General features: G+C 43.7%; 1 pseudogene; it reads left to right on the top strand.

Moving 5' to 3' along the window:
• Nucleotides 1-3,561: 3,561 nt before the first annotated feature.
• Nucleotides 3,562-11,603, top strand: LOC139572649 (ATPase family gene 2 protein homolog A-like; annotated as a pseudogene).
• Nucleotides 11,604-12,065: the final 462 nt, after the last annotated feature.

Genomic DNA, 12,065 nt, shown 5'->3' with positions numbered 1-12,065 from the left:
TCTCTCATCTCTCTGTCTCTCTCTCTCTCTCTCTCTCTCTCTCTCTCTCTCTCTCTCTCTCTCTCTCTCTCTCTCTCTCTCTCTCTCTCTCTCTCTCTCTCTCTCTCTCTCTCTCTCTCTCTCTCTCTCTCTCTCTCTCTCTGTCCATCTTTCTCTCTCTCAATTCAATTTAAGGGCTTTATTGGCATGGGAAATATATGTTAACATTGCCATAGCAAGTGAAGTAGATAATACACAAAAATGAAATAAACAATAAAACCTATCTCTCTGTCTCTCGTTCTCACTGTCTCTCTGTCTATCTTGCTCTCACTGTCTATCTCTCTTGTCTGTGTAACTCTCTGTCTGTGTGTTTTAAGAGCACATGTTATTGCAGTTTTTCAGAGTTGGAACAGATGTTGGGTATTGTAAATACAGGTGCAAAGAGTGTTCCGGAAGCCCCTCGGAGTAATGAAAATGTTCCTGTTTTTTAATGGTGTAATGCCAAAAGTATTTCACAATTCATTTGAGGACAATGTCGCTTGAGACCCACACAGCTCTGCTGACAAGTGCCTGGGGAAGGGGGAGTGGTGTTAAGTAGGCTACTTCTGGAGGGTGTTTTCCTGTCTAAAGGAAGTGTGGAACGTGTTGTAGGAGTGCAGATGGACACTTACATATCTAGTTACATAAATGACTTACTGTTGTTGTTGTTATCCTATCAAGACAATAATAAGACGCCCTTGAGGTCAGCAGGGGGAACCTAACTTCACCTCAACTAGACTTCTGTCAGTTTCCTCTGCCTGTCTGAAAACGGTAGGCTTTAACTGCCCAAATTCATCCACGGTAGTCATTTTTGAATGGTGTTAGTTGTAGTAGAATGCACCAGTGTCTTCGATATATTTACCTTGTGGTCTGTGGACTTGGCTCACGTTCTATCGGAGGATAATGTTGTTTTTACTCAAGGGGTTGTTTCTTTTTAATACTCAGGGCCAGGGTGAGAGCAGGGCTGCTGGAGTTGACTCTTAATAAAAGGCCTTGAGTCGGGGAGGGCGTGTTTTGGGGCCAGATAATTGGGAACATCCCTTCTTCTTACCAGGCCACAGCCCTCATGTTCACTTTGTCTGCTCTTCCTCCCCAAGCCAATATTAGCAATGATAAAAGTAATTGCCGTCCCATACCTATTTTGGGTCCAGTTGCATTTTCTTCCAATGCGCATTCATGGAAGTGGAGGGGCCCCCCATTCTCAATCCCCGCAGATTGCTGGTGAATTTGAAGCATTCAGCAAAGAACAAGTGGGAAGAAAGAGCGTCCACATAAGGTTCAAATTTAACTCTGTTGTGTTGCTTCTTTTTTCACTCCTAACAGGGCATCGTATGTTTTCCTAACGTAACCAAATGTGTGCTGGGATCGAGCCAAGCCTAGCCAGAGGATAGAATCCCTGAAGCGAAAATGCTTGAGGTACATTGTTGAATTACATTTATTTAGCCTTTTGGCTATCCAGATTCCAGGCTGGATACCTCATTAATCAGGCTCGTGAATATACTTGCTAACTAGGCATTTGCTAGGGATGTGTTTGTCTGTCTTTCCTTAGGTGTATTTGTTTAGTAGGTTATTCCTCAACCACTGTAGCATGTTGTGTCCAGCGATTGGCGAGAGAAATATCATTAGCTGGACGAAACGTTTGTCAATCCAGGAAGATTGAGCCTTATGAGTGCAGACTTTTCTTTCTCATACCGTCGACAATATTGTGTTGAAGCGCCACAGACAAACGTTTTGGACTATGCACTTGAACACCTCTGACAGTGAACAGTAAGGTGAGAGGGTGCGAATGCTTTCATGGTCACCCCACTGTGAAGTGTGCTTCTTTCTCAAAGGCAAATAGATGTGGCCTGATGAACCAAGGCCTAACCTCCATTACCCTTTGACCATCCCTCTATCCCTGATGAGGAGGCTGAGCAGTGGAGGAGAAGACCATGAGGGGAGTTACGGGGGAAGAGACGGCTGGGTAGCAGATGTGGTAGCCCACATTCCCCCCTCTCCCCAGAAAATGTGCTTGCCTCCCCTCCTTTCTACTCTGTGCATGGTCCCAGGCTGAGGCAGATGTTTTTGTGCTGCTAGACGAAGATTCCTGGAGCTTTTAACGGAGAAGAGAAGAGACGTCCATGTCATCAGGCAGGGCCAGGCCAGGTCAGGCTAAGTTGATGTGATGTGGGGGGACTCAGGGGAGAGGAGACTGTACGCAGCAAGGCCAGGGCCCGGGACCTGGAACACACTGACCTTGGCTGGCTCCTCTCTCTCTGTCGTCTGTCTCTCTCCGCATTAATTGTGTTTTTCTTTTTTCCCTCCGTCCCTTTTTTCAGTCCTCGTATCCTGGAACATATAAACAGGATGTAGTCTTGTCTGATCGTAAATCCTCTCTCGTCTGCCCTGGCCCCCAGTCCCCCCCGGTCCCTTGCCCCAGCCTCCAGGCTGAGTTGGAGCTAGGGCCATCTTAACCGGAGCTTGGACTGGGCGGGAAGGAGGAGAAGGGTGGTGATGGGTAGAGGGCTGAAATTGAGTTTTTCCTGAGAAGAAAACTTTGTTTGTGGGTTCAGTGCGTCAGTTGTAATCATGCCTTCAGCCACCATGCAATTTGTTCATCAAATGCCTGCTATCCTACCTGCATGTTTTGGAATCTATACAACAAATGGTTATGAGTGGAGGCTACTCTAGTCGAGTGCAGGTTTTTCTGCAATGTTGTGGGGTAGGGTTCTTTAAAAGTCGGGCTGATTTACTCCTAGCAGCAGCTTTTCATTAAGCATTTTCACATTCATATTTGTAAAAACGATCTATTGCACAAAGAGTTCCACCAGCCTTATTCAGAATGTGCTTTGCCCTTGATCCTTGCACATCATTTCACTTATCTCATATTGGCTGGACTCGTGACATGTTTATCTAGTCTAGTCTTAAACATAGACTGTTTAAGACAAATGACCCACAACCCACAGGAAGAACCCTTTCTCCTTTGTGTTAAACACGCACTGTGAGGATCTTAGAGATTTCCCGAAATCTTAAAGAATAGCCAATCTAGAATTCAAATCCCACAGTATTCCATGAGACACTTGGAAAACAAGGCATTCTCCCTGTTCTAATCCTGACCTGTCAATGACACTAATGTAGCCTAGGTGATTGTCAAGCCCTATTCTCGCTCCCTTCCTCCTTCTAGCCTGCTCCCTATCTTCGTCGCCAGTGCCAATGTGGCCTATTCATAAGCTATCATCACCCTGGCCCCTTGTACAGTCAGTCAGCATTCCAAGGGCCTACTCTATAATGCCCAACACAAACTCAACATCCTCCGCTGATATTGATGCACAGATGAATTTATTTGTACGGTTGTCCTTTTGTGTCCTTTTTTCTACTCGGCAGGTAACGGAGTTGCCTCGAGTCAAGAGAGAGTTAATCTCAAACATAAAGCGTCAATTAAAGTTCCTCTCCAGCTTTTCTTCTTGGCTGTGCGTGTCCAATGTTCCCTGTTGAATTGAAAGAGTGAAGGAAAATAGCGTTCATTTAGAGATTAGGCATTCGTCAGGGATTCGTCATCACGACATGTCGGAGCCTGAGAGGTGAGGTGAAAGTTCTACTGTGTGAAAGTAAGTGTGTGTTTGGAGACGTGGAGCGGCTGCCAAGGACTTATGTGGGAAACTGTCCGTCACTGAAAGGCTTGTCGTTAGAAAAAGGAGGAAAGGGAGGCTTAGCCTATTGTTGACATTTTGACAATGTCTTGTCTCTGAAGACTAGCCTCGAAAAGTGGCAATACTGAACAACAGTCTTGATGTTCCCCTCAGGCCATAACTATCAATGTTTCAAACATGACATACTGCAGCTAGGGCATCTTTCCTCCTAGTAACTGTACACATCATCACAACATCTTAGACTTACAAAATGTCCATCTCTAACAATCAAGTTCTTTATCAGAATTGTCTCTCTTATTACCCACCATGCACTATTCTCTTTATACCACCCCAAACCTAGAGATTCGGAAACCTTGGTACATCAACAAATATGTTGATATCATTCTGGTCTTTTTACAGGGCTGAATGCATTGAGGAGTGCTCTCGGCAAGTGGCTCCCAGCCATCGGACCTCCAATTAATGGGGACAGTGACGGTCACTTTCCAGGACCTTCAGTGGGCCATGTCGGAGGTCAAACCAGGTGCCATGAGGCAGGTCGCCATCGATGTCCCCAAGGTATGTTTGGATTATGGCCCTTTTGGTTTCCTTTTTAGTTTAGAAACCAATTTAGTCTTTTCAAGGTCGGCATTAACCTTTACCGAACCTCAACCCCGTATCCGGGATCACCCCCCACCCCCCACACACTGATTAGCATAGATAGCATAGCTTCAGAAGTAGATAGTAGCATCTAAATATCATTAAATCACAAGTCCAAGCCACCAGATGAAAGATACAGATCTTGTGAATAAAGCCACCATTTCAGATTTTTAAAATGTTTTACAGGGAAGACAAAATATGTAAATCTATTAGCTAAACACGTTAGCAAAATACACCACTATTCTAACTCCATCAGTTTCTTACTCCTTCAGGTGCTATCACCAATTCGGCTCAACTAAGATATTGATAGCCAATAACCTATAAAAAAAACCATCAGATGACAGTCTGATAACATATTCATGGTATAGGATAGTTTTTGTTAGAAAAAAGTGCATATTTCAGGTAGAAATCACAGTTTACAATTGCACCGACCATCACAAATCCACTAGAATTACTAGATAGAGCAACGTGTATGACCAATTTACTCATCATAAAACATTTCATAAGAATAGACAAAGCATAGCAATGGAAAGACCCAGATCTTGTGATTCCAGACAATATTTCAGATTTTCTAAGCGTTTTACAGCGAAAACACAATAAATCGATAAGTTAGCACACCACATGTGAAAACGTTACCAGAGCATCGATTCCAGGCAAAGAGCGCTATAACGTAATCACCGCCAAAAGATATTAATTTTTTCACTAACCTTCTCAGAATTCTTCCGATGACACTCCTGTAACATCATTTTACAACATACATATACAGTTTGTTCGAAAAGGTGCATATTTAGCCATACAAAACCGTGGTTACACAATGAAAATACTAGGAAATCAAGCCTCAATATGTCTGACGTCATCTATCAGAGTGATCTAGTTTAATTAAAAGCTAATCATATACTTGACTAAAAAATACAGGGTCGACAGGAATCGAAAGACAAATTAGTTCTTAATGCAACCGCTGATTTACATTTTTAAAATTATCCTTACTTTTCCGTGATGACGTACAGACACCCAGAGGAAGACGTAGGCAGTGTCGGTTTCTTCATAGCATTCACTGTGGCCTTATAAACAGACCCCAGATCAGAGGTAAAAATTTCTGAAATCTGAACCCTGTCATGAAAAGTGCTGTAGAAATTGTTCTGTACCACTCAGAGACGAAATTTCAACTCCTATAGAAACTATAGACTGTTTTCTATCCAATAATAACAATAATATGCATATTGTACGATCAAGAATTTAGCACGAGGCAGTTTAATTTGGAGACACAAATATGCTAATGCGGAACAGCACCCCCTATAGTTCCAAGAAGTTAAAATGTCCTTTTAACCGCCATTAGACTTATAGAGTGACACAAAAGATGGAACAACAACTCTGCTGATGTCACCGGCACAATGGAAAGTGTCTTCTAGTCTCATGTTCAGAAACGTCAACAAACTTCCTCAGGGATTGATAGATATCATTTTTTTAACCTTTATTTAACTAGGCAAGTCAGTTAAGAACAAATTCTTATTTTCAATGACAGGCTAGGAACAGTGGGTTAACTGCCTTGTTCAGGGGAAGAACGACAGATTTGTACGTTGTCAGCTCAGGGATTCGATCTTGCAACCTTTCGGTAACTAGTCCAACGCTCTAACCACTAGTCTACCCTGCCGCCCTGCATCATCTCTCAGCAGCGAAAATTGCTTAATTACTCATTGGACTACCAGTCAATTTATTATACCAATAGTACAGTGAGGCATTAAGTAATTTGTGCATTAGACAAGATGCTTTCAGATCCCCAATGACTTTTGTTGACGTGCGGGGTTTAAACCGAGGAAACGTCGGATGGAAATGACCCACAGGCCATACTGCTGCCCTCCCTGAAACGGAGATGAATCACACACTCGGGGGAGATGGGGGGACAGCCATCCATGATGTTTTTGGACTTTGCATGTGCAAGACATAACGGACAGGAAGAGGCTATCATCATCTCCAGTACTAATTGAAAGCAGATCGGGTCGATGTCGGTTCCTGCCAGAGAGTGCGAGAGAAAAAAAGGCCCTTCTCCTCCTTCCTCCTAATGCTCCTCTGCACTGAGCTCACCCCGAGACGTTCAGTTCTTGCGGCCAGTTCCTGGAAACAAAATAGGGACTTTAGTTTTTTCCTTCCCCCAGTGCACTGCAGCTGAAGGGTCTGCCGCAGAGCTCGGACTTGATTATATCCACATGAGTGCAAACATTTGTTTCTTATCCATTTATATAAGAAACTTCCAGTGGATCCCGGGTGAGGCGAAAGCAAGAGCAGAGCACGCCTCTCTCTCAGGCCGACCGGACCTTTAATATTTTGATCTGGTCCAGAGATACGTTCCGTTGTTCTTCTTCCTCATCTTTCTCTCCTCCAAGTTCTTGTCGGGAGAAGTACCCACCACAACTCCTCCTCCCACCCTCCTCCTCTCCCACCTCCCCAGCAACCCCATCAAAGCCCGGACCCTGAGAGGCTCCTTGTAAACTTCAGACAACAACAGTAAAAGATAATAACTGGGTCTCGGGGAGAGAAAAAGAGGCAGGGGGAATGAAATCGACACAGCAAGGTGTGACTCAAACGGCGCCCTCTAATTCCACATCCGCCATGTTCGTGACAAAAGCACCTTGGAATTAATGGTGCCTTTTTGTTACGCCAGCGCTATGTTCTTTTGTCTGCAGGAAACCTGAACAGAAACAAAACAAAATAGGGGGGAGGGGGAGAAGAGGTGTATAAATCTTTACTGTGCACATCTGCTGCTAGCCTGGCACCTGAAGCTGCCTGATTTGATTTACACCCCATAGACTCTGGCAGGAGGAGGCTGTCTCTCTCTCTCTCGCACTCTCCTTCCATGCTCTCTCCCATGCTCTCTCTTCCCATCTCCCTCTCACCATCTTTATCATCGCTCTCTCCTCTCTCTCTCCATAAATTGTTCAGCATGTGGTATTTACAGTATGTGGCCGGATGCCAGGTTTCCATTAGGTGCTCCGTTCCCGGGAGACGGCGCCGGTTGCCTGGGATGTGTTACCACAGAGGAAGGGAGGAACGGAGGGGGGGGAGACAGACGAAAAGTCATGCTGATGAAGGGGGGGGGGACTGCTCTGGCCAACCCCTGCTTTCCTTATCTGTTTTATCTCCTGTAGTCGTACGTCTCGGCCCGTCATCTGTCAAAGGGACAGCTGCTGGCTCTGTTCAATGTCTGCTGATTCACCCTAAGCCCAGATCGGGCCCAATACTTTTCCTGACGTATACTACATTTTCATTTTCTTGTACTGTATGCCTATTATTCCAAATAATTCGCACAGAGCAAAAATACCAACAGTATTTCAGTGATTTATTTGATTGGATAATTGATTTATTACAGTTGTAGAGAGAAATAAACACTGGACAAACTGAAGCCACAACTTTCTTGCCCCACGATAAGGATATTATTTTTTAATTGAAAATTGTTGATCATGGAAAAGGTGTTAGTTTTCTTGAATCGGTTTCTAAAGAAGCTTTCATAACACTGCTGGACACCATGCTCCATTAAAACTGCCACCCTATACAGCCCATTGGGGACGTCTCTCTTTCCATTGTGTATGAAACCTCTGTATTCTTCTCTGTTTCCAGCTGTGTCCGAATTGTTTGTCTGTTTCCCTTGCAGGTGCGCTGGTCGGATGTGGGAGGCATGGAGCAGGTGAAGCCGAAACGTAAGCAGGCGGTGGAGTGGCCTCTCAGGCACCCCGAGGCCTTCACCCGCATGGGCATCCAGCCCCGTAAAGGAGTACTCCTCTATGGATCCCAGGCTGCTTCATGATCTCCAAGGCTCTGGCCAACGAGAACGGACTCAACTTCCTTGCCTTTAAGGTGATGATCATTCGAAGTTTGATTGTTGCCTGTATTCTCCACCAGATGGTCAATGTACAGGTAGGGAAGAGTCCATTTTAGTCCTTTCTATACCTACAGGGTTCCCATTAAAGGGTTCCCACCCCTTTAATGCATACTTTAGTTTTGCAGTTGCATTGTGTGCATTGCCTTCAAGCACAGTTCCTTTTCTTATGGCTGACAGCATGGATCTTTGACGTTTCCACAACTAGGGAGATTCTACAACTATAGATAGTAAAACTAGTACGGCTTCTTTCCGTTTTCCAAAACATACTGTACTTAGCTATGGCCAGTGATTTACCACCGGCAGCCATTGTCTTGGCTTTACCCCAGTTAAAAAACAGGGATGTGTCCCTGATTATCTCAAGGACCTCAGAATCTTTGGCTTCCTTGGAGGCAGACCTACAGGCCTCCTCACTTGACCCCTCTGACCCCATGTTTGTCCTTTTCATTCATCACCCCATCCCGTCTTCTCCCTTCTCTCCCTCCACCCCAATTCACAACTATCCACGACACCGTCCTCATCCCACCCCTCTCCCTCGGCCTGCTCTGTCCAGGCCCCTTGATGGAGATTGATTGATCACTTCACTGATTGTTAATTGCCGATTATTTTGGAAGCTGTTGCCGGGTGCGATGGGGCTGTGACAGAAACTGTCAGCCAGCCTGATTCGATTGGGTCAGTGGCAAAAGATAGTGGATAGACTGTAATATAACAAAGGAAGACTTACCTTTTAAAGACTGCTTACAGTGTAAAATTCTCTTAAAGGTTTTTCTCATAGATGCTTTTGTGAATAACGTCCAACCCAAATTGTTCATATTATGTTACACTTGATGTTTAAGCAAAATAAAATAGTAAGAAGTTGGCTAATACTTTTTCAATGACAAAATCATAATGTATTTTCCCCCAATGTGTTAGCTTTGACTCCGACACATCACCCTTGCTTCACCATACTTCTAGATGCATACTACTAGATGCGTCGTGTACAGTAAAACCCTAACACTCTATCAAAATGTTTTCACACACCAATATGACTGTTACTCTAGCCAAATAGAAATGTACCTATATAGAATATAACCCTCCCAGTGAGTAGCTGGCTAGAGAAATCAACAGATGAATGAGTCAGTCTCCACAACGTTGTCGTGTTCTGAGGAGACAAAAGGCGTCGTCTCCCTGCCAGCCCAGAGGTGTTGAAGAGGGGGGATTGCAGGGGGAGGAAGTGCGTCCCGACGGCCTGAGTGGATGTTTATCCGCCTCGGAGGGAGGGAGAGTGCAGAGTGGCCCCATCAACCTTACTTACCCTACCTCCTTTGTCCTCTCTGCCTTCCTTCTTAATGATCATTTTTCCCTCTCTTCCCTTTAAATAACTATCCCTTTAATCTCTGAGAGATTTCTTGGCGGGTTGTCAAAAAGTTCTCAGTGGTTTGTTCATTGAGGTGTGTTCCTGTCAGATATTAGATAGTGGTCTAGTTTTGCTTGTGGTTAGCTAGGTTAAATGTTATTGAGCATGTATTACTAGTGTTATAATGATATGAATGAATAGTTATAGCCTACTGTATAACTAGGGTCCTCGTACGGAAATCGCCTGGTACTACAATGAATCACTGGACAGGAGAACCAACTTCCCTCTCGGTCTTTCAGGGTCCAGAGTCAGTAAATATGTAGGGGAGTCTGAGAGGGCTGTCAGAGAGGTGAGTACCAGGCCAACTTTCATTGTCTATCATATACCCATTACACTAGGAACATAAGGACTACTTCTGCTTAGAGGAAATTGCTTTAATATTCTACACTCTAATGTATATGCAATTACTGTATATTAATACCTCTCATATGTCGATACCAGGTCAGAGCTGTCAGCCCCTCCATTGTGTTCTTTGAGGTTGTCGCTCTTACTGGAGAAAGAGGAAGGTAGATATTTCATCTCAGAAATGAAGTTCAAAACTTTTTCTACCTGATAAACGTAATACTGCAGACTTGATGACCACGACACGGCAACTGCTTGCGAGCACATCTTATTCTGAAAACTGGAAGCACGTATCAAGCCTAAATGAATGGGAAAGATAGGCACCATTTTTAATCATCAGCCTAGTTCAATACACTGAATGGCATGTATTATCCCCAATTACTCGTTGAATGACTGAATGTCTACATTACCACAATAATTACATTATCAGTGTAATTATTGTACAGTGTAAAGCCGGCTGTGGAGTTCCCATGGAGTCAGTCCACTAGTGCTTTGCTATCAACGCGCGTGCGCACGCACGTGCACACATACACTGACACACAGACGAGTCAGTCTGTCCGGAGACTCTTCAATGGGATGGCACTGGGAACGTCTGTGGCTTCAGGAAGAAGACAAAACGGCCAGAGAGAGGACACAGGCTGCGACAAACAAGCGCTTCATTGTGCACGCCACAGCAGATGGGGGAAGCCAAATATGAGGCGTACTTCCCGGTAAACCCCCACGAAAGTCAATGGTGAAGGAACAGATAAAAGACCCCTCCAGATATGGTTCAAACGTGGCGTTCCCTCAAGCCTAATTGGCCAGGGCTTGAGATGGGTCACAGTGTCCTTTCTTAACAAAACCATTTTGTCATTAGTGCATGTAGGGTGACATTTTGTATCTGCTTACTAGGACTGGGAATTGCCAGGGACCTCACGATGCGAGATTATCACCATACTTAGGTGCCGATATGTATTGTGTTTCTCACGATTCTATATGTATTGCGATTTGAGACCGTGAATTTATTCTGAGTCGATGTTCCAAACATATTGCTTACTGTATGTCTGCTGCAGAGAGACAAGACAGCATGAGAGGCTACATATCAGAGTTGGGGGTCAACTTAAGTCAACTCAGGAATGGACTGGATTAGAGGTCGACCGATTAATCGGAATGGCCGATTAATCGGGGCGATTTCAAATTTTCATAAGAATCGGAAATCGGTATTTTTGGCCGCCGATTTGCCGATTTAAAAAAAAAGAATAATACTTTTTTTATTTTATTTTTTTACACATCTATTTAATCTTTATTTAACTAGGCAAGTCAGTTAAGAACACATTCTTATTTTCAATGACGGCCTAGGAAACGAGGCAGAACGACAGATTTTTAACCTTGTCAGCTCGGGGGACCCAATCTTGCATTGATTACATTGCACTCCACGAGGAGCCTGCCTGTTAGCGAATGCAGTAAGCTAAGGTAAGTTGCTAGCTAGCATTAAACTTATCTTATAAAAAACAATCAATCAATGACTGTCAGGATTTCCTGCATATAGAAATTAAAGTTTTTGTTTTCAACATTCATCACAGGTAACTTAAACTCTATTTTTATTCAAACAGTTGAGAGTATTTGTCTCCTAAGCAGACTCTTTAGTATCATTGTCACTTCAGAGCTGTGTGCGTGTGTGTGTATTTATGTATTATATTAAGTTAAAATAAGAGTGTTCATTGTTCATTCAGTATTGTTGCAATTGTCATTATTACAAAAATGTGTGTGTATTATATATATATATTTTTTTAAGTATTTTTTAAAATAAATCGGCCGATTTATCGGTATCGGCTTTTTTTGTCCTCCAATAATCGGTATCGGCATTGAAAAATCATAATCGGTCGACCTCTAGACTGGATATGGTGTTCGACCTGACAAAATGCCCCACTTACACTAGCGATTTTCTAATTTGAATTCCATTGATATCACTGAATTGACTGGATTTGAAGCAGTTATTTGGCCACGACTCTGCAGTTGCCTTTCAAAATGACTTGATGCAGGGGAGTCAGTCAGTTCACTGCAGCAGAGCTCATATCTCCAGGCCACTGGCCATTTAAAAAATGCACTTAGCAGTGATCTATAAAGGTTATTTATTGGTCTTAACTTCCCGCATTTAATCAATGAAGTGGCTTCATTGCTCATGAGCTGGAAT

This window comes from Salvelinus alpinus, chromosome 4 (assembly GCF_045679555.1).
Source record: "Salvelinus alpinus chromosome 4, SLU_Salpinus.1, whole genome shotgun sequence".
In the NCBI taxonomy this organism is placed as follows: Eukaryota; Metazoa; Chordata; class Actinopteri; order Salmoniformes; family Salmonidae; genus Salvelinus; species Salvelinus alpinus.
This window is presented reverse-complemented; position numbering and strand designations above follow the sequence as displayed.